The sequence below is a fragment of the Desmodus rotundus genome, chromosome 1, assembly GCF_022682495.2.
Source record: "Desmodus rotundus isolate HL8 chromosome 1, HLdesRot8A.1, whole genome shotgun sequence".
NCBI classification, from domain to species: domain Eukaryota; kingdom Metazoa; phylum Chordata; class Mammalia; order Chiroptera; family Phyllostomidae; genus Desmodus; species Desmodus rotundus.
The window spans coordinates 130,318,744-130,344,580 of NC_071387.1; the positions used below are offsets into that span (position 1 = coordinate 130,318,744).

General features: G+C 36.5%; 1 long non-coding RNA gene across 1 annotated transcript in view; it reads left to right on the forward strand.

Annotated features, from left to right (window-relative positions):
* The window catches only part of LOC128780774 (uncharacterized), a 38,714-nt gene extending 14,993 nt beyond the window's left edge, over nucleotides 1-23,721 (forward strand). The window contains exons 2-3 of the long non-coding RNA XR_008426780.1: nucleotides 20,408-20,469; nucleotides 23,646-23,721. This is a non-coding gene — a long non-coding RNA (uncharacterized lncRNA). The remainder of the gene's footprint in view (nucleotides 1-20,407; nucleotides 20,470-23,645) is intronic.
* The last annotated feature ends 2,116 nt before the right edge of the window (nucleotides 23,722-25,837 follow it).

The following is a 25,837-nucleotide window of genomic DNA, read 5'->3' on the forward strand; positions in this document are numbered from 1 at the left end:
GTCCCCAGTTCTGCAACTATTGGACTTGGACTGGGATTTATACCATCAGCTCCCATGGTTCTCAAGCCTTCAGACTAAGATCGAATTATATATGTACACTTGCATTCTTTCTGCTTCTTGCTCTTATCACTTAATATATTCTAAAGAGCAATTATATAGAAACTTTCCTTATTTTCTCTTATGATTACATAGTATTCCATTCTAAGGACATATCCTGGTTTATTCAAACACTACCCTCTTAAAACACACTCAAGTTATGCCTAATCTTTTGCTATTACAAATAATACTGCACCCAAATCATTCATTTAAAGGTCTGCCTTTTTTATGCTGACTAAAGTTGCAACTGTTTATCATATACTAGATTTTCATAAACAAATCATTCTATTTCTAGACTTTCAATCTTTTTTTTTTTTTACCAACAAGCTAATACCAACCTGGTTTAATTATAATGACTTTAATATATTTACTGTCCAGTGGAGTAAGATTCCCTTGCCCCCAATATGTGTATTGCTCTCTTTTATCAGGCTTTTACTGTATTTGTTTATTTTTCCATGTGTTCATTTAAATCAACTAGTTTAACACCAGAGAAATAAAACTTATTGATTCTTTTATGAGGTCGTGTTAAATTTAGAAATTAACTAAGGGAAAACTGAGTCATTATGAGGCTATCTTCCCGTACACAGACATGCATGGTCTCACAAACATACACTCATTCCTTCCCTCACACACAGATACACACACACCTGATTTCTCCTCTCGTGGACTGTTTCCCTTGGTCACGTTCTCTTCCTTCCTCCCTTCCTCCCTTCCTGCCAGCAGCTGAGTATTTCTTTTCATGTTTAGGAGGGTTTTTATTGTTCTAGTGGCTGCCTTTATGCTAATTCCCTAATATAATACCTTATTTCACTCTATTATTTTGAACTAAAGCTGACAAGCATCGCACTAATGATTACCAAAGCATCAGGGACACAGCATTTTTAAAGTTCCAGTAATTTTTAAGCAATCAAAAGCTTTTTGGAATAGAAGCCAGAATTGGAAATTTCTTTTGAAGAGTTTTAGAAGACAAATACTAAGGAGTTATAATATCTACCTCTTGCTTTTATAACAAATTATAAGATGTTTATAAGTTTCAGAAATCATATTAAAATTTAATCATTACCCCTTTTCACATTTAATTACATAAAACTAGTTCCTAGCCCTGCCCAGGTGGCTCAGTTGGTTGGAGCATCATCCTGCTCCATATACCAAAAGGTTGTGGGTTCAATCCCCAGTCAGGGCACATACCTAGGTTGCAGGTTTGGTCCCGGGGGATCAAACACAGAGGGAACCTATGTGTTTGTCCTACAACAACATTTCTTTCTCTCTCTTTCTCATCAATAAAAACACATCCTTGGGTGACAATTAAAAGAATAGTTCTTAGAAAAAGAATAAGAACCTAATTTCAGTGTCCCTTCATACGTGAAAATAAACATTCTTGCCTGCGCATGAGATTGGGTACATGTAGCTCATGGAATCATATTTATTATGGTATAGCCAATCCTTCAACCAGTATGTTATACTTTTCTGACAGTTGAATATAAAACAATTTTTTATATTCAGAGCATCACTTTCTTTTGATTGTCTTGAACTGTCATTGTCAAATAAGGTTTTTGTCATTTTAATCATAATTGAGAGTACAACAATTCTAACTTCACAATTCTTTTGTAGCAAATCTAATTAATAGCATTTAAAGATCCTTAGGCTTATATTATGCTTTTATTACCACAATACTCCCACTGAGCAATAGTAAGCCCCAAAGCCTGTGAAATACGGTGAAGATTTCCACTGACCTCAAGCTGCCTTAACACTTGTAATTTCCTATCCAAGGCAATTGCTTTAATGCTCTTTGCTAGTACTTTTGCTATCATTTATATATGGTGGCCTCCTCCAGATACATTTGTCTCTGACACCCACTAAATCAGACAGCCACGTGCCTTGAGAAAAAGAAGACAGTAAGGCTGAGGATTAAAATGCAGGCCAATGTGAGACTGGTGATAGGAAGTAAAGCTTCGCGTCCTGTGCACTGAGATCTTGGCTGAAGAATTGTTTGGTGGTGGCAGATGTGATGGAAGAGAAAGATTTTGTACAAGGACAGAAAGTTCCAAATGTCTCATCTCTCTCCCCTTATACTGTATCACCATACAATTGAGAAAGCTCTGCTAGTCCAGCCTCTGTCTTGCCTGTCAGTTGCAGTCCTGACCAGTCATCAAAAGGGATCCAGGTATAGCTGGATACAACATTAAAATTAGTTCCTTAAAGAGGATAACTAGGAAAATCCTCAATACCACCATATATGGCTCAAAGTAGTATTTCCCGAAATGCATATAGCAGAACGTATTCCTAAGTCCAAGTGCATAAAGAAAGTTGCTTTCAGTGGCTAAGTATATTTGAAAAATATTTGGGAAATAATAAACACCTAGTGAACACCTTCATGTGTCCCGAGGGTGGCACACCCCAGCTCCACAGGGACAGAAGCTCCTGCACTTGGGACCCTTCCAGCCCTCGTCCTGTGTCTCTCTATGCAGGTGTTTATCCATTATTTTTATCATTTTTTGTTATATAATAAACTGCTAAATGTAAGTACGTGTTTCTCTGAGTTTAGTGTGCTATTCTAGCAAATGATCAAATCCAAGGAGTGTAGTCATGGGAATCTCCAGTCTGCAGCTGAGTTGGACAGAAGTTGGACATCACCTGGGGGCCTGTTTCTTCTGATTGGTGTCTGAAGTGGGGAGCAGTTCTGTAGGACCAAGCCCTTAACCAGTGGCATCTGCACTGACTCTCGTTAGTGTCAGAACTGGGCTGAACTGCAGGGTGCCCGACTGGTGCTGCAGAGAACTGCTTGGTGTGGCGTGAAAAGCACCACACCTGGTGTCATAAGCATCGGGTGTGTGAGGAAAGGAGGAACAAGTTGTTTTCTTAGACACATGTCATGCCTTCCTTGTGGATGCACAATACACATTTCTTCATGAAGACCTACACTGAAGAAATCAGTGTTGCTAAAAAATCTACTAACTAGTGTTCGGTTTGTTTAACCATATAAATTTCTTCTCTTTTTTTACACTTCTAACCTCTCATGGATCTAGTACTAAGTACAACATATTCTGTAAAATATCAATCTGAAGATTTTTCAAATGTATAACCTACTAAAGTTTGCAGCTGCATCAGATACCTTTGGAGATGTGGAGGATATAATCTATAATTCTTTTAAGTTGGTCTTGGAGTACCTCAAGGAGTATTTCTGCAAGTATCCGCTTAATAGACAAACAGCAACATCTGATTTTTCATTACTATCAAGTCCATAAAGTAGATCCTAGCTTCACATATGGTTAATTACCAACATCATAAAGCTTTATTGATAAGCATAGTATTTACAACAAAGTTAGCATTTGAGTTATGCTGGATTTTCTAGCAGGATTTTTTTTGGGGGGTGGAGGGTGGTAGAGTTCTTAGGATTTTTCTCTGAACACAATCATATAATTTGTGAGTAGAGAAAGCTTCATTTCTTCCTCTTAAACTTTGTGCCTTTTAATCATTTTCCTTTCCTTACTGTACTGGTTAGGATCTCTAGGACAATTTTTAATAGAAGTGGCAAGAATGAACATTCTTTCCTTTCTCTCAAGTGCCAGGAAAAAAAAACAGTCTTTAATCCTCAAGTATGATGCTATGTGTAGATATGTTGTAGATGCCCTTGATCAGGGTAAGGAAATTTCATTCCATCAAGTGGATTGGTAGTATGTTTAGATTTTCTGTGTGTTTTTTACTTTTTTTTAATTTACTTGACCCATTGATTGTTGAGATATAGTGTTATATTCTTTAACTATTTCTGTGGATTTTTCTTTCTCTCTTTAGTTCTGTCATTTTTGCTTTATGACTTTTGAAGTATTTTGTTAGGTGCATACATTTTAAGAAAGGTTATCTCTACTTGATGACTCGTCCATTTTATCATTATGAAATATTCTTCTTTATCACTTTTAATACACCTAATGTGGAAGTCTCCTTTGTCTCATATTCATATAACAACATTTCTTATGCTTTCTGTTGGCAAGCTACCTGGTTTTCCAACCTTTAGTTTCAAATTATTTATGTATGTGTATTTAAAGTGCATCTCTTATAGGAGATACAGAATTGGATTCTTTCCTAAAAAGTGCTCTCTAGCGCTCCCTGCCTATTATCTGGAGTGTTTAGCTTATTTATATTTAATATAATTTTGACATAATTAGGATTGGGTCCCACATGTTAATATTTGTTTTTTATTGTACTTACTATTTGTTTTTCTTTGTCTTTATTTGGAAGAGTCTAATCCTCAATTTCTTTTTTTCAGCACAGTGAGACTGCTGAAAACTTCATTTTGCTTTTCAAAAGTTTTCTGCTTACCTTCTTACCAATTTACCTGTGAAGTTTATATATTTGGCAATGAATTTTGGGGAAAACCAGTACAAAGCTAATTCTCCACATTTTCCTTCTTTCTGGATTATAGACCCTTAAGTCCTATCTTCCGCAGCCCTAGACTCCAATTTTTGTCTCTAGTCCTGGGAAGTTGCCAGAGTCATTGTTAGCTGTTCTCATTCTTATTTGTGGACCTATTCCCATATTCTCAGCCTTTCCATATTTGCCAAGCATTGCAGGTGCCACTATGAGAAAAGTGGTTTGCATGGTGTCAACTCCCCATGTTTGACTCCCTTCTGTCTGGAATCTGGGCTTTCTAATGCCTGGTTGCCTTGGTGTTTCTCTAAAGCCTTCAACTTTAACTCACACATTTTCTCTAAGAAGAAGCCTTAGTCTGCTAAATGGTAGTTCATCATACCTGGAAATGAAAGTTCACTCCAGGAGTTTAAGAATTTATTTTAAAAATCCAAAGAAATATTTTATTGATTACTAATTAGAATCAAAAGCACTTTTGGGGGAAACTTGATCATGTTAGACATTCCGTCTTGTGAGATACAAAATATCTGTGTGGGGAATAAAATTATAGCATTTATCAGAACTTGAAAGTATTCACATACCCTTTTGTTCTCAATTTTTTAGTCTTTTATACATTTAATTAACACAACTATTTTAATATTCCTTCCTACAATGAAGACATAATAGTTTTTAATAGTACTTACATTTTACCATTCCATGGATACAATGTCTTCTCCATTCCAACTTTTGCCTTTTCTGTGTAGGGCCTCCTAAAAGGAAAATATTGTCTATGACTATTCATAATGATACATAAACTAGTGACATAGGAGAAGGCAATGGAAATAAAGATGATAAAATATTTATTATTGAGAAGTGGCACAGTATTTAAGTCATATTGTGTTATTTCTGGAATAAGTATGCAATATAAGATGTTTATTTAAGCAATATATCCCAATAATCAGAACCACACAATATAAATTAAGCTGATCTTTTGTGTTAACTCATATGAAAGTATTAAGGTAAAACTTCTTGGCCTATATATAAATATTAACAATCTCTGCTTTAAATGAAGGAAACAATCTTCAAGTATGTTAAACAAACTTTACTATAGTAGTTAATAATGGAATAAATTATAAAGTTATAAATAGCAGGAGAAAAACCATGTGGAAAAAAACTGGCATTGTGAGAATTTTCCACGACTTATCTTTGAATTAAGATCAGTAGAAATGTGAAATCTTTGCAGTATGCATGATTTTTATTTTATTTTAATGATTTCCCACTACTAGGGCAAGGAAGAAAACAATTGTTGTCAACATCTTCATTCATTAAAGAGCTGGGAAGAGAAGAATCCAATAAACATCTGCTTTTTTCAGTTGTCTTAGTCATGAGAGGTTTTTCCAATTTGTTCTGTGCCATCCTTGAATAATTTCTCCTTTTACCCACAATCCTACTGGGGAAACAGAGGGAAGAAAGAGCTAAAAGGTCTGACTCATTGTAGTTAAAATTTTAACATTTACTTTTCTTAAAAAATGGTATCTATTATACATCAAAGAATCCTAAATAAAAGGAAAATAAGTTTTAAAAATTTCATGCATAGTTCACATCTTTCTGTAAATATTTTGACTTTTTCTTGTACTCAGGATAATATAAATATCTAAAGCTTGTCTTTGTTCTAACTCCCAAAGGTGCTACTAGGTCTCGGGACTATGCTGCTTCATGTCTTGTGGTTGACTGTTATTGAAGCAGTCTTCCTTTAAGAAAAAAACCCAAAAACCTCTCTTTTTATGTCATCCAAATTGTCATTCTATATACAATTGACATTCCTAAGCATTTTGTTTCTTCAGTCTTGGCTTACTACTCGTAAAACATTTTGTCAAAGAAATCTTATTTTTAAAAACAAAAAGAAAAGTAAATCCTGACATCTTTGTGTAATTGATAATTTAAAATAAGCTTCATTCTGTAATATTTCACATGAAAATTTTACACATGCAACTTCTAAGAAGTATTTTAAGAGGTATATACGATATATTCCAAAATATGGCAACCTGCAAAAGATAGCATGAATAAGTTAACTTGGTTTTAAAGGACAAATGAGAGCAAATTCTTAGTGGCTGATGTTGAGAAATTGATGGAAGTGTTTTGTAATTGTGACTCAGGTTTATTTGTAAGTTATTATTATTTTCTTTCTAGCAGAAGAAATAATGGGTGTTATATTTACAGAGGATTTAACTGTCCACTCTTATTAGCATAACCCTAGTATACCCAATTGAGAGGATAGTCCTAAGAATGTCAAATCAGTTTAAATAAGTCTTAGTGATTTTTCTTGCACATACAGCAGAAAATCTTAGTAGTTTAATGTCAGGACAGATATTAAATTTAGGGGCATAAAGCAAGATCAATTATACATGATAATAAAAAAATTATAAGGGTATAAAACAGCCTGAAGTTTCTACTTTAAAATGGCAAAAGAAAATTTTTCTTCCCTCAGCTTTTTCGAATCTTGCCAACAACAAACAACTAATGATAGAAAAAAGAACATTCCATCATCAGGGTAGAAAGAAAATTATCATGGCTCAAAGAACAAGCTTTTAAAATCACTTGCCAAATATTGCAAATGATAAAATGAGGGAACAGCTACAATGCATAGATGTTCTCATATTTAAGAAGACATAAAATTAGGAAAATTATAAGATCATGATTAATTACAAGAGTTCTAGGCTGGTCTAGAAAGATTTTTTTAAATGTCCCCATCGAGATTCAGTTTGATATCTCAGCATGGTGGGAAAGATAGACATGAAGGACCAAGACAAAAAAGTGTGGTAAAAAAGTCAAAACAAAATAGAATCTGTGTATGGCTTCTAACGTTTTTAGGTCTTCCAGCCACCACATGTCCACACTGACTCCACCTGCCTTCCCACTAGCAGCTGTTAATGTTCAAAGATGAGGGATGACATGCAGGACTGTCACAGGCACATACCGCTAGCATTGAAGTTCCCAATACGACACAATTTATCAGGGGAAAATTTATCAGCTGAGAAATAGTAGGGTGAGTACAGGCCCTCACACTCTCATTTTTCTCTAACATGGCATGGACACAGATGTTCTGCATGCATCAAAGCCCAAGTTCTAGGAGAAAGGGTCTGGCTAGGTCAGCATGGTGGACATGCAACCGAGTACACCAAGAGTGAGCGTGTGCTAGCAGCGTGCTACCTGTTCATGGGTAAGCCTCAGATGGAGGCTGGGGACCATCTCGTTTCTCCGAGTCAGGGGTAGACGAACTCTTTGTGTAAATGACTGGGTAGCAACTATTTCATAGAGAGTTAGCCCGTGTGGGCCATATATTCTTTGTTGCAACTACTCTCCTCTGAGTGAAAGCAGCTGCAGACAGGACATAAATAAATGAGCAGGGCTGTGTTGCAACAAAACTGTATTCATGGACGCTAAAATTTAAATTTCATGTAACTTTCATGGTTCAGGAATTATTAATTTTCTTTGAATGTTTTAACTACATAAACATGTGACAACAATTCTTAGCTCAGATGCCAGTGAAAAACAGGCAGCAGGCGGGATCTGGCCCGTGGGTTGTAGTGCTTGCTGATCCCCTACACTGAGCAACAGGAAATATACGAAGTTATCTCTAGGCTCTGGAACAACACCAGGGATTATGCACACCAAAGTTCAAGCCGTACGTACCAGGAGCCCTGGAAGCGCTCCTACATGCCTAGACTGCTTACATGAGCCAGAGACTTGGCTCTCTGCAGACCAGTTCTGTTCTTAGCTGAGAGCTGTTCTGGATGGACCAGCTCTCAGCTAAGCTATCAAAAGGGGAAAGGCCTACAGGGTCATCCAGATGTGTCTCCTATCAACGAACCACCGAAACTCCAAGGTAAAAACCACACATTAAAGCATACTTCTTATAAAAGATTAAAAGCACTAAAGAAGTTTGATGAGGAAGAGATATAAAAACAATTATTCAAAGAAACACAGATAATGTCATAAAAACATAAAGAAATTCTAGGCTATATAACTGCTTTAAATTTTACAAATGGAAAAAGAGTTATAAGTGTTCAAATAAAAAATGTAAAAAACAGAAAATGCTGAAAAGTGATTTTACTGATCTTAGGAAAGAAATGTAAGTGAATGAGAAAAATATGATGGCTCCAAAAGTCACATTAAAAACATCGCATAAAAATGAATATCACTGAAAACCGAGTCAAACACATAGACCACTTAAATAAAGTACAGGGCCTGGCAGAAGTAACCCCACTGAGTGAGGTTGGTAGGGTACACGAATGTCTCATATGAGAAGGAGAGCAATGTGAACATTTCACGTAAAATGTCATGTGCCGTTCTTGAGTGTGATGTTGTTATGTTACAGAATTATATGCTTATGATTTTGTAATAAAACACTCTATGTAATAAACAGGGGTGTATTTGTGCCAGACCCTGTATATAGTGAAAACCAAAATGAAACACGGACATGACTACAGATGAAACTATGGATACAGCAAAGGATACTAAACTATATATAATTCATGTGCCTAAAAACAGAACAAGTCTTACAAAAGTCAAGTATGCAATTAAAGCAAACTGTTTTGAAACACAGCAGGCTTGAATCTACAGAATGAGTCTCGTGGCATTCTAGGAAAAGTGGATACAGAGGGTTTGATATGAAAACATACCTTCTGGTAAATTCCTCAATCTTTAAGAATAAAGAATCATAGAATCATTCATGAATAAATGAAAAAGCAAGTAAGTCACCTTCAAAGGGGACTATAAGGCAGTCTTTAGAGGTCTCCAAAGAAATCTTTAGTTCCAGAAAAACTGTAAAAATAGCTATAAAGTTCTAAGAAAAAATGTTACACAGAATTTACATCTAGTGAGACTGTCCTTTATATTTAATGTAAAAGGCAGAACTTCTCACTCTTGCATAATGAGATTTAGCCGAAGAGGAAACAACACACACACACACACACACACACACACACAGAGTTTAAGAGCATGGAAGCTGCGAAAAAGCATGGTTAGTGAGATCTGAATCCATTTACGCCAACATTGAAGAGGAAAGAACTGAAGTAATTATAGTTATATAATCTAATGTGAATGTTATACTTCTTGGAAAAGTTAAAATGATAACATAATTAAAAATGAAAGCTAAAAGACCAAATGTGGGAGGAAGTCTGAGTGATACTTTCCTCATATTTCTTAGCAGGGAGTCAAATATATTTTAAACTTGAAGTATTAGTTAAAACTAACTCTTTTAACTATGCAAGTGCTCAAAATTTTCCTCCCGTGTACAATTTCTCAGTATTATTGGCTGTGGTCCCTTAAAAGGAAAAAGTATATAATGAAAAAAGAAAATTAGGAGATCAATAAAGAGGAGATATGTAAAGGATAACTGTTATATGTGACTATCCAATCCTTCAAAGTTCCCACAATATAAATTTCCATATTGCAGTCACATCTTCCTGGAGGAACAGTGCAGAATACTTGCTTCTCTGGCCGCCTGGCAGCTCGCTGGCAGGCACTTGGGCCAGGGTCTACTAGACAGAAGCTTTCACATGAGTCTTCAGTTCCATGCAGAAGTGGAAACAAACCCTGCTGTATTTAGTTTTGTCGTTGTTTGTCTGGTTTTCTGTATCTGGCATGGATAGCTAGATATGTTTAGATTTTAGTAATACTCGTCATATAACGTTTCTAGTTCAGATGTGAACTGTGGTAGTGGTGGTAGTGACTTCCTAATCACTTTAGATCTTTGCTATGCTTCTGTATAGAGTTCATTGAATTTTGGACATGAACTTGGTTCTCCAACTCTCCCAACTATTCTGTATAGTATATTTTATTAAACTGCTCATTTCTGCTAAAAATAAAAGACACTAAATTTTGGTATTCTCAATTTAAAGCTACCATTATGAGGCATGTCTTAACATACCAGTACGCACATACTAGGCTCAGTAATTCTTTAAGTCCTCCTTAGTTTCCTTTTCTTCAATTGAAGTCCAATAAAATGAAGTATAATTTCAAGTTTAAAATACTATGCACAATACTATTTCATTGTCTAAACTATTCCTGTATTGTAGTCTGCTTTGTGTGAATAAAGGGAGGCTAGGCTGATGGTCATCAAAACTAATGTTGAGTGATGAGTGATGAGATTTGCAGTAAATTGTTTTCAGCTCTGCAACTTTCCATTGTGCTTCACTTTTTTTCTTTTTAAATATATGAGTAGTTACTTCTATAAAGGTCATAAAATAATTATACTAAAAGTTGGTATGAAGTCTTATTCAAAATATTTATTGTGCATTTATGAAATATTTTTCTAGTTGTAGGCAATTCATCATATGTGAGTGTACATTCGTGCATATCAGTGAGTTTGTGTGTGTGTATATTACTTCAGGATCACTGCAAGCTTGTCCACCATTCAACTAATTTTTTCTATTCTTTACTATGTATTCATACTTCATTTATGTATCTCAATAGAAATTGAGAAATGTAGAAGTCAGAATTTTATAAACTATCCATCATCACAACAAAACCTAAAACCTGTGTATACATTATGTATTTTTACATGGCATATAGGGTATTTCAGAAGGAAAAGAAGATAATTTTGCATTCATTTTCTAAAGTGCCAAAGCTTTCCACTTCACAAAGGAACAAGATGTAAGAGAAAAAACACATACATTTATTTTATTTTTGGATCCAAAAAGTAAAAAATATCTACAGAAGTTTATGTCCCCTAGTACTAAGAGCTCCATCCTCGAGAAAAACCTGAGAGATTGCACTCTACATAATTATGCAAATATTTTTAAGAAAAAGAAAAAAGCCAAAATGGCAATATGCTAATATGACAGCAGAACTGACTATGATGAGAACTATTAAAAAATGAAAGTTTGTTCACACTCAGAACCTTCATTTTTTTTTGCTTAATATTTTTATGGCACACATACCTCCTAAGAACACTCAAGAAAGCCTCAAATCATAATTACCATAATTATACTTTTTCATCTTAAAATCCTTTACACACCCCTAGAATATTCTATGTAGCACATAGTATCATAATTAAAGTAAATGTTCAAAGAAACGATGCTTTGATTGCTGTTTTCTACAGATTCTGTCTAATGAGCCAGAACTACACAGTGAATATGTGTGCTATGTATCTATTTGTTATTATTACTAACATGGTGACTTTGACTCATCCTAATGAAAAACCTGCATAAAATATTTCTATCCCATTGTATAGAATACTCTAGAAACATATAACAAAAATTAATATTGGAAGCAGCAAATAATTTAGACTACTTGCCAAAGAAATGTCTTAAAAGAAAGCTTTCAAGTGGAGATAAGCCTTGTAAAAAAAAGAGAGAGAGAGATTAGTAATAGCTGCAAGCTCTTTGCTCAGCCATGTGAATGCTTTGTTTAATTATGGATCAAGTTTAGTCTTTAGCTCCTTGACCAGTGTGGATTATTCTTTCCATTTTCTTCTATGAGATCGTGCTGAGCTGGGTGATACTTAGATAAAAACTTGATATTATTCACCCGCCTATATTCTCTGGAGAACATCAAAAACGGGTAAGAGGTGGAGGGGTGGCACAGGGGCCTTTGGAAGACTTTGATTTTGAGTAAAAAGAGAAATTCAATTCCTATTATTCTAAAACAAAATACAACTCACTCTGAGAAAAAGATTTAAGAACCAGAGATAATATTCTTTTGTGAGGTTAAGTACAGAAAAAAGTGACCAGAATACAAAAATTAAATTGTCCCTTTGCTGTTATCATTTCTAGTTCAAAGAATCATTGAATATGGTGTCTGTATAAAGGTGACTGAGGGGCAGAAATCTCGCTACCTTTCTGGAACACAGAGCAGCATGAAAGGGGAAGTGGGAAACAATTTCTGTATTTCTGTCTTCCCCACAATATCATAGTCAAAATAATGGCAGACGTCTTCTTGGAGAAAGCAAAAATATTTTATTTCTGAAGTCCATATGTCTGCTTTTAACAAATAACAAATAAAAATAATCTACCTTTTTTTCAGAATGAAGCAATTTTATGTGACTGATGAATATTTAAAATGAGAGTGAACAGTTGTGATTGCCAGTAACTAGTTATTTGTTTTGTCATCAATTTCTTAGGGTTTCCATTCCACACCTACAAAATGTGGTTAGCTAACGTATTGGAGAGACCAGAAACATGATTCTAAGAGTGTCTGTACTCATTTATATTTGCTTTCCCATTCTTTCTTACCTTCCCTCTAATCACACTTCTGCCCTTCCCACTGTCTTGACAGCACTCTCTCTCAGACACAGAATAATATCCACATTGTGAAATACAATGATCCCTTCTCAGCCCTTTTATGATTTGACACATCTCTGTTAATTCTACCCCATACCTGTAAATGCTGTTATCGTTACAGCTGTCAAAGATGATCTTTCTCCTTCTTCCCTTTCTTCTTCCTGTTCTGTTTTATACTATCTGTCTAACAAATTTTTCTAAACTTTTTATATTTTCACCAAACAGTATAGATAGGGTCTTTCTCAGTGAGTGAGTTCTGAGTCACATCAAATAAAGACAAATTCTTTAAAATGAACTTTTACAGAGAGCTGTCATACAAGGCAAAAAGTGAAAACCCGTTAGTGATATGGAATTTAGGGCAGCTCCAAACCATCCTTGTCGCTATGGTTTTTGTCGCTGCCAGACTCTGGTTTTCACAGCTATCGTGGCCGTAAGAGTGATAATTTCCAAGGTTTCCATCAAGATGAGAATAAGGGGATGAATATAAGACAAATTCATACACAATTTTCTTGCTGTTCTTACCAAGATTCAGCCTTTTTTTCTTGAATAAGTGCTCCGTGTTTTGTTATAAGATTTTGGTTAATTTGAAGATTTAAAAATGTTGATTTGGACCATTTAGCATTATTCTTGGTGCTTTGGTGAAGGAAAGGATTTTCAAGAGGTTCTTAATTTGTCATTGCTTCCCTGCAACTGAATTATATAGTTGAGAGAAGAATGTATCCTCACAAACCTGACTTTTAGCTCAGGTTTTCCAGATTGCTAAAATGGTATACAAACCCCAAGCAGAACAAAACAATAAAAAACTCACATCTTGATGCATCATATTTAAGAAGCTATGGATCAAAGATAAAGTTGTAGAAGAACTCAGAGGAAAAAAAGAAACTTTACATACAAAGGAACAACATTTTTCATCAAAAACTGTACAAGCCAGAAGATGATAGAGTGACATCTTTAAGGCAGGAAGAAAACCGAAAAGATCATCCCAGCATTCTATTCCCAGTGAAAATACCTGTGAAAAACAAAAGATAAATAATAGCTTTTTATGACAATAACTGAGAGAATTCATTACTAGGAGCACTGCTGAACATCCTATCACCTATAATTTTTTTTATTTTGTTTATACAAGGTCTTTTTTTATATTAACACTTTTTTTTGAGGTATAGCTACATGTAGTCATAAAATAATACAAAGAGATCCTATATACCCTTAACAAGTTTCCCTTAGTGGGGACATCTTGAAAAATTATAAGATAAAGACATTGATATAATCAACATAAAAACACAGTTCAAGCACCAAAATGATTACTTATTAATTCCATTTTATAGCCACACTCGTCTCCTCCCACCACCCCCAACCCTTGACAAAATTCATTCAAGGTGTTTTATGTATCAACAGTCCATCCTTTTTATTACTGGGTAATATTCCATGCTGTAGGTATATCGTGGTTAATTTAACCAGTCACCTGTTGAAAGACGTTGGGGCTGTTTCCAGTGGCTATGTTGAATACAGCCATATGAATATCTGTATTCGCATTTTGTTTGAGCATAGATTTCTTTTCTCTGTGGAAAATGCTGTATTGTATGAGAGTTGTACAACATGTAAAGTACCATAGGAAACTTTCCAACTATTTTCGAGAATGGACCACCATTTTATATTCCCACCAACATTATACGATGGATCCAGTTCTTCCACATTTCAACATCATTTAGTATTGTCATTATATTTTATTTTAGCCATTCCCCTGTTCAATCAAGGTAAGTGATGAGTTTAACTGGGCAGCGAGGCTACTAGGGGAAGGCCTGGAATATGCAGGAATCGTCTTCTGTTGGATAGTGAATGGGGGCCACGAGACACCCTGACATTGTGTTTTCTTCAGTTCTGGAGTCCCTACATAGTTCTCCTTCCTCTTACCATCTGTGTTAACTTCCTATTGATACTATAACAAACTACCACAAATTTATTCTCCTATAATTCTGTAGGTCAGAAGTTCAAAATTGTGTTTCGTTTGGCTAACATCCAAGTGTAGGCTAGCTAGTTCCTTGTGGAAGCTCTAGGGGAGAACCTGTCCCCTGCCTTTCCCAGGGTCTAATGGCTGGCCGCGTTCCTTGGCTTATGGTCTCTTTCTCCACATTCAAGGCCAGCAGCATATCCTCTTCAAACTCCCTATTCCCAGCATGCCATAGTCTTCATTTTCTAACTCTTGTCTTCCTGCTTCACTCTCATCAGAATCCTGGTGACTACAGGGTCTCTCCTAGATAATCCAGGATGACCTCCCATGTCTAGCTCTTTAGTTTAATCATGCCTGCAAAGTCCCTTTGCCGTGTAAAGCAACATGTTCATCGATTCTGGCTTTGAGGGTGTAGACATCTCTGGGGTAGGGGATGTTATTCAGACTGCCACACCACCTTTCCGAGTTCTCCTCTGGTTTTTGTCTTGGGTTGCTAGAGTGTGCAGTCAGTGGCACTTCATGAGGAGGAGCAGAAAAGATGAGTGTTGTGGACTGCATGTTTGTGTCCTCCCAAATTTGAATGTTAAAATCCTAACCTCTCATGTGATGATACTGAGGGGTGCGGACATTAGGAGGTGACGAGGTTATGAGGGCTCTGTCTTCATGAATGGTGTTAATGGGCTTATAAAACATACCCAGAGGGCTCTCTCAGCCCTTGCACATGTGAGGACCAGTGAGAAGACGACAGTCTGAAACCTGGAAGAGGGGCCAGGGAGGGTGGCACCGGGATCTCAGACTCCCAGCCTCCAGAACTGTGGGGGATGCATTTCTGTCGTTTATAAACCTCCCAGTGTGTTACTTTGTTATAGCAGCCCAAGCTAACACAATGAGTGTATGCCATCTTGCTTGGGTCGGCAGTATAGTATTATTTTTGTCTCCAGCTTTGTGCCATATTCAAATTTTACAAGTACCTTTTCTGTTTGTTCATTTTTTAATTCCAATTGTTGATCAAAACAGTGAACAAGACAAGGCCAAATGCAGAGTCATACTGCACAGCTTGGGAGCATCTCCTTCCATTTTGTTCCTATTGGAGTAGGTTTAAAAATTGTGAGTCCACTTGCCTGTATCATCCCCTAATTAACCCTTCTCCAGTTTTTCTCTGAAGTATAAAAGATGTCCTACTGAAATCACCATAACAATTGCATTTCTGACATGAATAGACTTTAGTTAATCCTATAAAAATAAATTCTACTAGTTTTTATTACACTTTTTTAGTAAATTCTAAATATCATTTTAAAATCTAAACCATTCCAAGTACTCTGCTTCATAAGACATAAAATTATGGCAGAAATAGTCACACCACTGTTCTGAAACATGCCAAGTCCACCTCTCCCCTTTAGAAATTTTGGGTCAGTGCTATGATTGTATCTTTGAAACTCCTATACTTTGATTCCAAACATAGTTAATGACAGTTGTGACATCAGATTTGCAGATTCTTGTTTCTTGGGATGTCATTCTTCTTAGTCTACAGAGAAATGTAATTTTAAAATAACCAAGTCCTTTTTATTAACTTAATGTTTTATTTTGGTATTGAAATTTCTTCTATAAAAATCACATTTATGCTACCCCTATTTTACTCTCAAAATCGTCCGCATGACCTGAATGCTTCATTCATCCATTTCTGCAACACCTATGATATACCTGACAGGTCACGGGCACTGTGCTGGGTCCAGGGTTTATAGAGATGAATAAATAATCCAGTAAACATTTCGGTGGTGTGTTAACACTGTACAGTTTTTCCCCAGCAATGCTTCCATCCATTCTTTGTTCACAGTCTGCCTCTGAACACAGCTTGCAAAGCCCTTTCTTGTCTTCAGCAGATCCGCCAGACTCAGTGACTCTGGCCTCCAACCTTCCTGACGCTGCTTTTCCACGCGGAGGCAGCTCCTTTGTTTTTATATCTTACTGTGCACCCTTTCTTCTACCTCTTCCACATGTTCTTTCATATCCCCATCTCTTAGAAAGCTTCTTGTGCAGCTAAGTCAGGTCACTTAGAAATATTTTCTTCCCCATTTGAAGGGAGCTTGTATAAGCTGAGGTTTATTTTCCTAGCACACTCCTTGGGCAACATTTCCTTTGAAGGCTCATACAAAAGCCAAACCTGCTTTTTTTCCTGTAAGTACTTTTCCTGTAAGTAAATATTTGAGACCCATGTCTGGTTATGACCAGCATTTATTTCCACTTACCCACTTCTCACCGTGAACAATTTCTTGCTTTTTGATCAGAATTAGATTGACTGAGGCAGCATCTTAATTTCTTCATTTGTCTTTAGAAAAGTAAAAGGAATGCCTTAGATCTTCTTTCTTTCACACAATTAGATTCTCAGATGGCTGAAACTTACCATGACTTTGTCTTAATAGTATTTCAATTTTTCTGCTGTTTAGAGTAAAAATCATGTTTAATGAAAATCTTGATTATTTTCTCAAAATGCCTTTCTAAACAAAGACATCGAAACCACTCATTCACCCAGTTCCCTTCCCTAAGCGTTATAAAATTTCCACAAATACAAAAAGCCATGTCTTTTTTTTCCTTGGCTCTACTTAGAGCTAACCAGCTGTCTGCAGAGCTATCAGCAGGGTTTATTTTTCTTGGCATAAATGCAAGCCTCTAGTTATTAATATGGGTGTGATTTCCTCTTGCTGACAATTTAAGATAAAGTAAATTGGAAGTGACATAAAGAAGGGTATGTGTGTTAATGTGTGTGTGTGTGTTAATGTCCGTCACCAGGGTTCTTTCCTGACATCCTGAAAGGTCTCGTCTGAGTGGGCCACACTGAGCAACCATTGCAAGTAACCGCAAGCTATTAAAGGGTGGGCATTCTCATTGATTTGTAAACGTGACAGATGCAGCATGTGATTGTAAATTAGCAATGTGAAGTTAGCCCCAAGAGAGCTCCAAGCAGGCGCCACAAACCTCCCACCCTCAGCAATTATTTGGCTGCTTCTCAAGCTTTTAACATTTCCTCAGACTCACTGCAGTAAGTCCTTTGGGTTTCAGTATGCTTCTTTCTTCCCTCTTTCTTCTTAATTTACAGTCATTCAAACCGCAAATAGATTAAACATAGAAAGTTATCTTAGCATTATAATTTTTCTTATCTTCAGCTTTTGTGCCCTGAATAATTTTTTTGGACACTGTGCACATCATAGTGTTTCACAAACTGTAGTGTGAGACCCTGGGCCAGAGATTCTGATTTGGCAGGCCTGGCAGGCAGCCTGTGATGGTCTGTATATTTAATTTGTTTTTTAGGTGACCTTCACACAGGTGGTCTGTGGACTGCCTTTGAGAAACATCAGATTCAATCTTTTATCTCTTTTCCAGCTACAATTATGAGTTTCTATTTTTAGCTGGTTTACATTTTCCTTGGGCAACATTTTTAATAGTGAAGATTGCCATCTTCCCTTTCGGACTGGGGTCCAGCCCTGTTGAAATGAGGTCTCCCGAGACGTGCAGTATTCCACAGTGTCACGGGGAGCAAACAGGAGTACAAGGGGCTTAGGCACTGATCACAGGCCCTGCGCTTCACCCTCTCCCACGTGATGTCTACAGCGGGGCCTGTTCAGAATGCATCTCAGCCCGCCCTTGCTAACAGCCACATTTCACTGTTGAGGGAGCCCTCATTTAAATATCTTATATTACATTAGATAGTACCTTTATGTAGCCAGATTTTTTAAAAAGAGCATGTCTGTATAAAATATTTAAATACTATTAAATTTATAAGGCAACTAATACGATAGCACCTTAATCAAAAGCAAAATACCACATGGTAAAATGTCATGACTTCCAAATGCATAGGGACAAACTCTGGCCCAGACTAAATGTCAGCAGTAAAATACTTGGTAATGAAATAAGCAAGACCAAAGGTCAGGCTTCCATAAAAATCCCATTGTAGCTCCAGCTTCAGCTTAAACCATTTCAGACATGTGTGGTAAGTTGTCTATATTTTCAAGTGAGATATTGTCCCTGTGAACTTCAGGCTTGGTATTGCTAATGAGAACGAAAAGTTCCCAGAATGGGAAGCTACATTTTACAATGCTTTTCCCCTCCCTCTTCTCCTCCATTCACAGAAGTCTGTTCTGGAGGCTGGATCTCATTTTAGAAGAAGAGCCTATAATGTCTTACAGAATAAACGAGTGACTTGTGGCCTCATATGTCCTGGTTTACCCTGGAAAAAATCACAGCTGATGAACTGTTAGTTCCCCTTTTACTCACAAAAAGGCCCAACTTTGGAGTATGAATAATGTAGCCATCTTACAATTTATTAAGATAAATGATCAAGTTAAATCATGATATTTTTTGCTTAGAACCATCTAGTGCAGCATTTCTCCAACTTCTAACATGTCTTAGAATCACTTGGAGCAGTTATTAAAACACAGACTTCTGGGCCTCATCCCCAGAAATTTTAGTCTCAGAAGGGACCTGAGCATTCATATTTCTAACAATTCCCCAGGTGATGCTAGTGCTGCTGGTTCAGGGACTATGAAAACCAGTGGCCTAATGGCTGCTCCTTTTACTCAGAGTAAAAGCCAAAATCCTTATATTGTCCTAAAAACTTGAGTGATCTGGCTGACACCTACGTCTGCAACCTACAACCCTCCAGCCTACTTTTTCCCCTCCGGCCTCCTTGCTGCCGCAGGAGTATGCAGGAGTCTTTCTCCTTGGCGCTGTCCTGTCCACCTGGAGAGATCCCCCCGATATTTCAATGGAGTACTTCCTCAGTTCCTTCACGTCTTTCCTCCTGCTCTCAGTAAGGCTTCTCCTGACCACCCTCGTCAAAGTTATAACCTGAAACCCCAGCTCTCTTATCCTACTCAAGTTTTCCTTTTTTTCACACAACATGCCAATTTATATAGTTTTACTCCATTTACAGTCTACACACCCACCCCAATGTAAGCTCAGTGAAGGGTTCTTTTCTGCTTTGTTGACTGATGTACCTGGAACACTTTGATGAGAGCCTGGCATCCAATACACATTTTATACATGTTTATTGAAAGAAGGAATGTATCACCAATTTTATTGTGCCTTTTTACATAAGTGAGTAAAGCATGTGATGGCTAGAAGACTAGCATAGAATTCTAAGACATTGTATATGCATTTCTAAATATGCGCACATATTTTAGGATTGGCATTTAACTCCAAGACGTTTAATTTGCAACTTTATCATGCCCAAACTTCACTCACAGAGTTCGTAAAACCTCATGTTCCACCTATGAAGTTTTTGTGCTGTCGTTTGGCACTTAACATCCTTTACTTTGTTTTAATATATCTACTGGTCATTCATTCTCAAACTATCTTCCTTACTCTTCTGCCCATTACCACCACAGTTTTGAAAGTCCAAATTCACTGTTTCTATGGAAACTATTAGAGATACAATATCTGCAATGCACAAGAAAGAAGAGGCAATAGGAAAACTGATCCCGAAGTGTCACCTGCAGTACACACTCTCACAGCTCTGCAAGGACTGGGTCCACACACAGCACTCTTTCCAAAGGTTAGACAGAGTTCAAAGGTCAGAAGGATTATTGTTTCATCGGAGGAAATGATTCACAAAAGTTTACAATAAATTATACTCAAATATTTTTTAAGATCCTGTGTAATCACTATATTTTTAAAATCTGTCTTTTTTTTTAATCTGTCTTTTGATTTGATTTAAAAATCATTTCCTTTTTCTCTCAAGGTCTGTGTTGTGTGGACGCCCTCCTAATCCCACCCTCATACCAAACAACCTTCAGCAAAAAGGTATAGCTTCAATTTCTCTTTCTCTCCTGTTGGGTACCTATGTGTATAGTGAAATTATAGGCATGATTTTTTTGAAGTCAGTTTAGTTCATTTTGTGTCCTCTTTAAAGCATACCAGTTTTCTATCACTTCCATCAAAAATGTGTTCCTGGAGTTCCTCTTTATGTTTCAGAGGGAAAAAATATTCTTGAGAGAAATTATATCAAATCAAAGAAAAAAGTAAGCTTATTCATGATGGATATATAGCTTCCTAGTGGGAAGAGACGTTTTTAACAGTTCAGCTGATATGTCATCAATTATTCCAAGCCAATTTCGATATTGTTGTTCTTTAAACTCTACCGGTTAACCAGTTTGGGATGAACGCGTGAGCACTGGCCATAAACTACCTCACCCCACATTCACGGCACACTGCTCTGTAGAACTGAGTTCCCTGGCTCTTAGTTAAGTACCCTGACCATCCTGTTAGGCTAAGCAGGCTGATTAGGCCCACAAGTGGAGCAGCAAACACATTGAAGGCTCTTTCTTATTTGCCATGGAAGTTTAAGGGTCTCAGTGGGTAATTTAAGTCCATTTTGTAGCAGTTAATGTTTTCTAAATGACTATTTCTCCTAGAAGAATATTAATACAAATATGTCAAAGCTGTCAAAATTGTTGACTCCTGAGATAATCATTCAATGAGAAGAAAATACATTAAAATAAAATAAAATAGTGAGAACCCAAGACATTCAACTCATAGTCATCACACTTTTGTGGGTTATCACAATCTCAGACCTAAAAAGAACTCTTCAAGAGCTGCACTGGGTACCCGTGTCCAAAGTCTTTCTTACCGCTTCACTGCCTTTGTCTGTCCTCGGCTTGGAAGTTTCTGTTGTCTTACCTTCGTAGGCAATATGTGGAATCCATGTACTTGTTTTCCTACATTCCCACATAGTAAACAAATTGTACAACTCTAATAATGTTTCTGTTTTTTCCATCCACTATTAAAAGGAATTTAACATCTTTCAGCAGTCAGTACAGTGCCTCACGCTACATACTGCACAGTGTGAGGAAAAGAGAACCCTCACGCACTGTCGGTGAAACTGTAAATCGGTGCAGCCACTGTGGAAGACAGTATGGAAGTTCCTAAAAAAATTTTATTTTAAAGATTTTATTTACTTATTTTTAGAGACAGGAAAGGGAAAGAGAAAGAGAGGGAGAGAAACATCAGTGTGTGGTTGCCTATTGCATGCCCCCGCACTGGGGACCTGGCCTGCAACCCAGGTATGTGCCCTGACTGGGAACAGAACCGGCAGCACTTTGGTTCACAGCCCATGCTCAATCCACTGAGCTACACCAGCCAGGGCAAGCAAAAAAAAAAAAAACTTAAGAAAGAACTAGAATATATCCCAGGAATACCACTTCTGGGTATTTCTCCAAAGAAATTTAAAACACTAATTTAAAAAGATCTATGCACTCATATGTTCACTGTAGCATTATTTACATCAGCCAGGATATATAAGCAATCTACACGTCCATCGATAGATGAATGGGTAAGGATGTGGTGCATGTATACAATGAATTACTACTCGGCCATAAAAGGAACGAAATCTTGTCATTTGCAACAACATGGGTGGACCTAGAGGGTATTACACTAAGTGAAATAAGTCAGACACAGAAAGACAAATACCACATGATTTCACTTGTAGGTAGAATCTAAAAGATAAAATAAACAAACAAAACAGAACAAAACAGATACAGAGAACTGATGGTTGCCACTGGGAGGAGGGTTGGGGACTAGGTGAAAGGTGAAGGGATTACAAAGTACAAATTACTAGTTAGAAAATAGTCATAGGATGTAAAGTACAGCACAGGGAATATAATTAACAATATTGTAATAACTATGTATTGTGTCAGGTGGGTACTAGATTTACTGGGGAATTACTCGATAAGTTATGTAATATCTTACCACTGTGCTATGCACCTGAAACTAATATAATATTGAATGCCAGCTGTACTTTTTTAATTTTTAAAATAAATTTTCAAAAAAGTTTAAAATAAGTTTTCAGTAAATGAATGTAGAATTCTTTACATCTTTTTTCTTTCTTTGAATTTTTGTGCCAATACAGCAAATCGAGTTTGACTTTTGGAAATAAAGCTGATAAAATAATTAGGCTACTTCATATTAATTAATTGTGATTCTATATATAATTCTGGCTTCTTGTTGTATGAAAATATTTATTTCAGTGATCATTAAATCAAAAAAAAATTTCAAACAAATCATGAAAACAATCCCAAAACACCAATACAAAATAAAATATACACCCCTCTGTTCATAGCAGCATTATTTACAATAGCCAAGATTTGGAAATATCTTAAGTGTCTCTCAGTTGATGAGTGAATGAAACAACTGTGGTACATTTACACAATGGAATACTATGCAGCAGAAAGAAGGAACTCTTACCTTATGCGACACCATGGATGGACCTGGAGAATATTACACTAAATGAAATAAGGCAGTCAGTGAAAGACAAGTACCATATGCTGTCATTTATAAGTGGAATCTAATGAACAAAATAAACTAGTGAACAAAATAGAAACAGAAACACAAGTACATCAAACAGACAGACAGCTGTTAGAGAGGAAGTGCAGGAACTGGATGAAAGAAGGTGAAAGAATTAGCCAAAGAACATATATGCATGACCCATGGACAGGGGCAACAATATGGGGATTGCCTGATAGGGAGGAGGGGGTGCTTAGTGGATGTGGGCGATGTGAAAAAAGTGGAGACAAGTTTAATAGCACAAACAATAAAATACAATAAAAAATCATGGAAACAAGTTACAGAGAATTAAGTCCTTCCTGTTCAGATGTTTTCTGTAATATGTCCAGAGAATCCAGTCCACATTTTCTAGAGTAATTTTGAGCTCACTGGCCACTCACCAAAAAGGTGAAAAGGATTCTGGATTTTCAGTTCTTCAATAATTTGGTTCTCTGTCAATTTTACTGCCAACGTTCTTCATTGAGCCTTTCCTAGTCTAATGCTAGACCTTGACTCTTTTGTTTTGGGTATAGTTGTGATAAAGAGATATTCACTACTCAGGAAAATTTTAATGATTTGTTAAAAATTCAAGCATCTTTGAAAGTTTTAGGTGAAAAAAAAATGAGTTCTCTCTTACTTTTGCTTCTCCCACCAACCAGGATGACATATTCACCTGGACAAAAAGGATCACTTTGTGCTTATCTGATTATTTTTTGTTTCATGTCTCCATTTTTGAGTTTCATGAAGTCATTGTAAAGTGGTTTTGTTCAGATGATTTGTTGCTATTATTGCCTCTCCAACCGAAGACTCTGAAAGTTTTCTCCAAAGCATGACTAGGGCAAACTTCAGTTTTTCGTACTATCTACACTTCCAAACTTCCAAGTGCAGTCCATAGGAGAGTTGATGACACGTTAAGAAACCACATGTTTTCTGTTGAGAAACCTCCCAAAGAGGCGCTTGAAGGTAAGCAAACTCTTCTGTCCATGTTTCCTCTAATGCTTTTACTTTTTCTTTATGAAAACAATAAATGGCATGACGGCTCTTTTAATGATACTTGGTCTCAGACAGAAGGTTTGGGTAAAATGATGTAAAACCCAGTATTAACAAACTTTATAGACTTTGTGGGTAGATATGTTATTTCAGTTTGTAAGTTAGAGCTCAGAAGCCAGAAATCTCCTTTATAATGAACTAAAGAACTAAGCAGAGGAGGATAGTAATCTTATCACAATGCTGGACAGAGAATCAAAACTGATAGGAAATTGAGAGCTATACTAACATAGAATCTATAGCCTTCATGTGACAATATGGAGACCAATAACATGAGTTTTAAGTTCCTATCACTAATTATTACCTGAGACAAAATTCTCTTAATTTATGCACTGGCTAACTTTTTATTTTTTCCTAAAATATCTAATATGTATTGATGATTAATTTTGTAGCAGGCACTGTTCTCCGCTCTTTATATGAACTAATTAATGTAATTATTATAAATCTTGATGTGATATAGGTGTACCCATTTTAAAGACAAGGAAACTTTGTCACAGAGAGCATAAATAATTTGCTCAAAGCCACACAACTGACATATGGCTGAACCAAGATTCAAACCCATATGGGCCAGATCCCAAGTACATGATTCAAACATTTACATTTCCCTTAATCATCGTTAGTGAACTTACTAGTTTCCCATTGTTCTAACAAATTACCCACCCATGATGTGGCTTAACCAACACAGATTTATTATCTTATGGTTCTAGATATCAGAAGTCCAAATGACTTTCATTGTCTAGAATCAGGTGTTGGCAAGACTTCACTCCTTCTAGAGGCTCCAGGGGAGAAGCCATTTTCTTCTTTCCCACCTTCTAAAGGCCACCTACACTCTTTGGCTCGTGGCCCCTCCCTCTATTCTCAAAGCGAGCAGGGTCGTGTCTTCTGAAGTCTCTTCCTGTTTCAGTCATCACATCACCTTCTTTCTGTAACTCTTACTCTTTTTCCTCCATTATAAGAAGGAGGACACTTTTAACCACACTGGGCCCACCCAGATAATCCACGATAATCTTATCATACAACATTTAATTTAATCACACCTCAAAAGTGTGATTTGTAAGGTGACGTATTCACAGGTTTTGGGAATTAGGTCATGGATATCTCTCTACTACTAACCCTACCACAGTGAGCCACAATTTGAAAGGAAGTAACTAAATTGCATGTGGGAATTAGAAGTGGCCATTGTGACTCTTTATCTCACTGTCCTATACTTTTTCACATATCTGCATAATGAATCATTCCTGAAATAAGACTAAATCAATACTGTCTCTCTGTTTCATGTGGAAAAAAATTTGAGGTCATCTTAGCATGTACATACTTCATGATCATGGCTGTACTTTGAAATAGTATTTTTCTTGCTTCTAGACACATTCAGACCCTAACATAAAAAAGATACACAGCCAAAAGTTCTGGCTGTACATGAAGCATCTCCAATGTATAAAATAATGTGTTACCAGATCTGACTGCACCGATGTGGACTCAGGTAGTGCTGAACCTGCAAACAGCCATGATTACGGATGGCAGGTGTTGGGGCTAAAGATGGCTCCAGACAGAAATTCCCTGTTTACACCTTTACTATTTTCTTCTATCAGTGTAGAAAATTTGAAAGATAAATTTGAGAAATAAAGCAGGATGTCAAATACTTAGCAAACCTCCACTGGAGAAAAATACTAAATTCAAATCTAAATCCAATAGTTAGGTATTATTAGAAATTTCCTGTTACATAAACTAAATATGATTATTACCTTCCTTTTTGTTTCCCCCTGCAGAGAAGGGAACTGTATCAGTTGTCCCTGTTTAGGGAAAT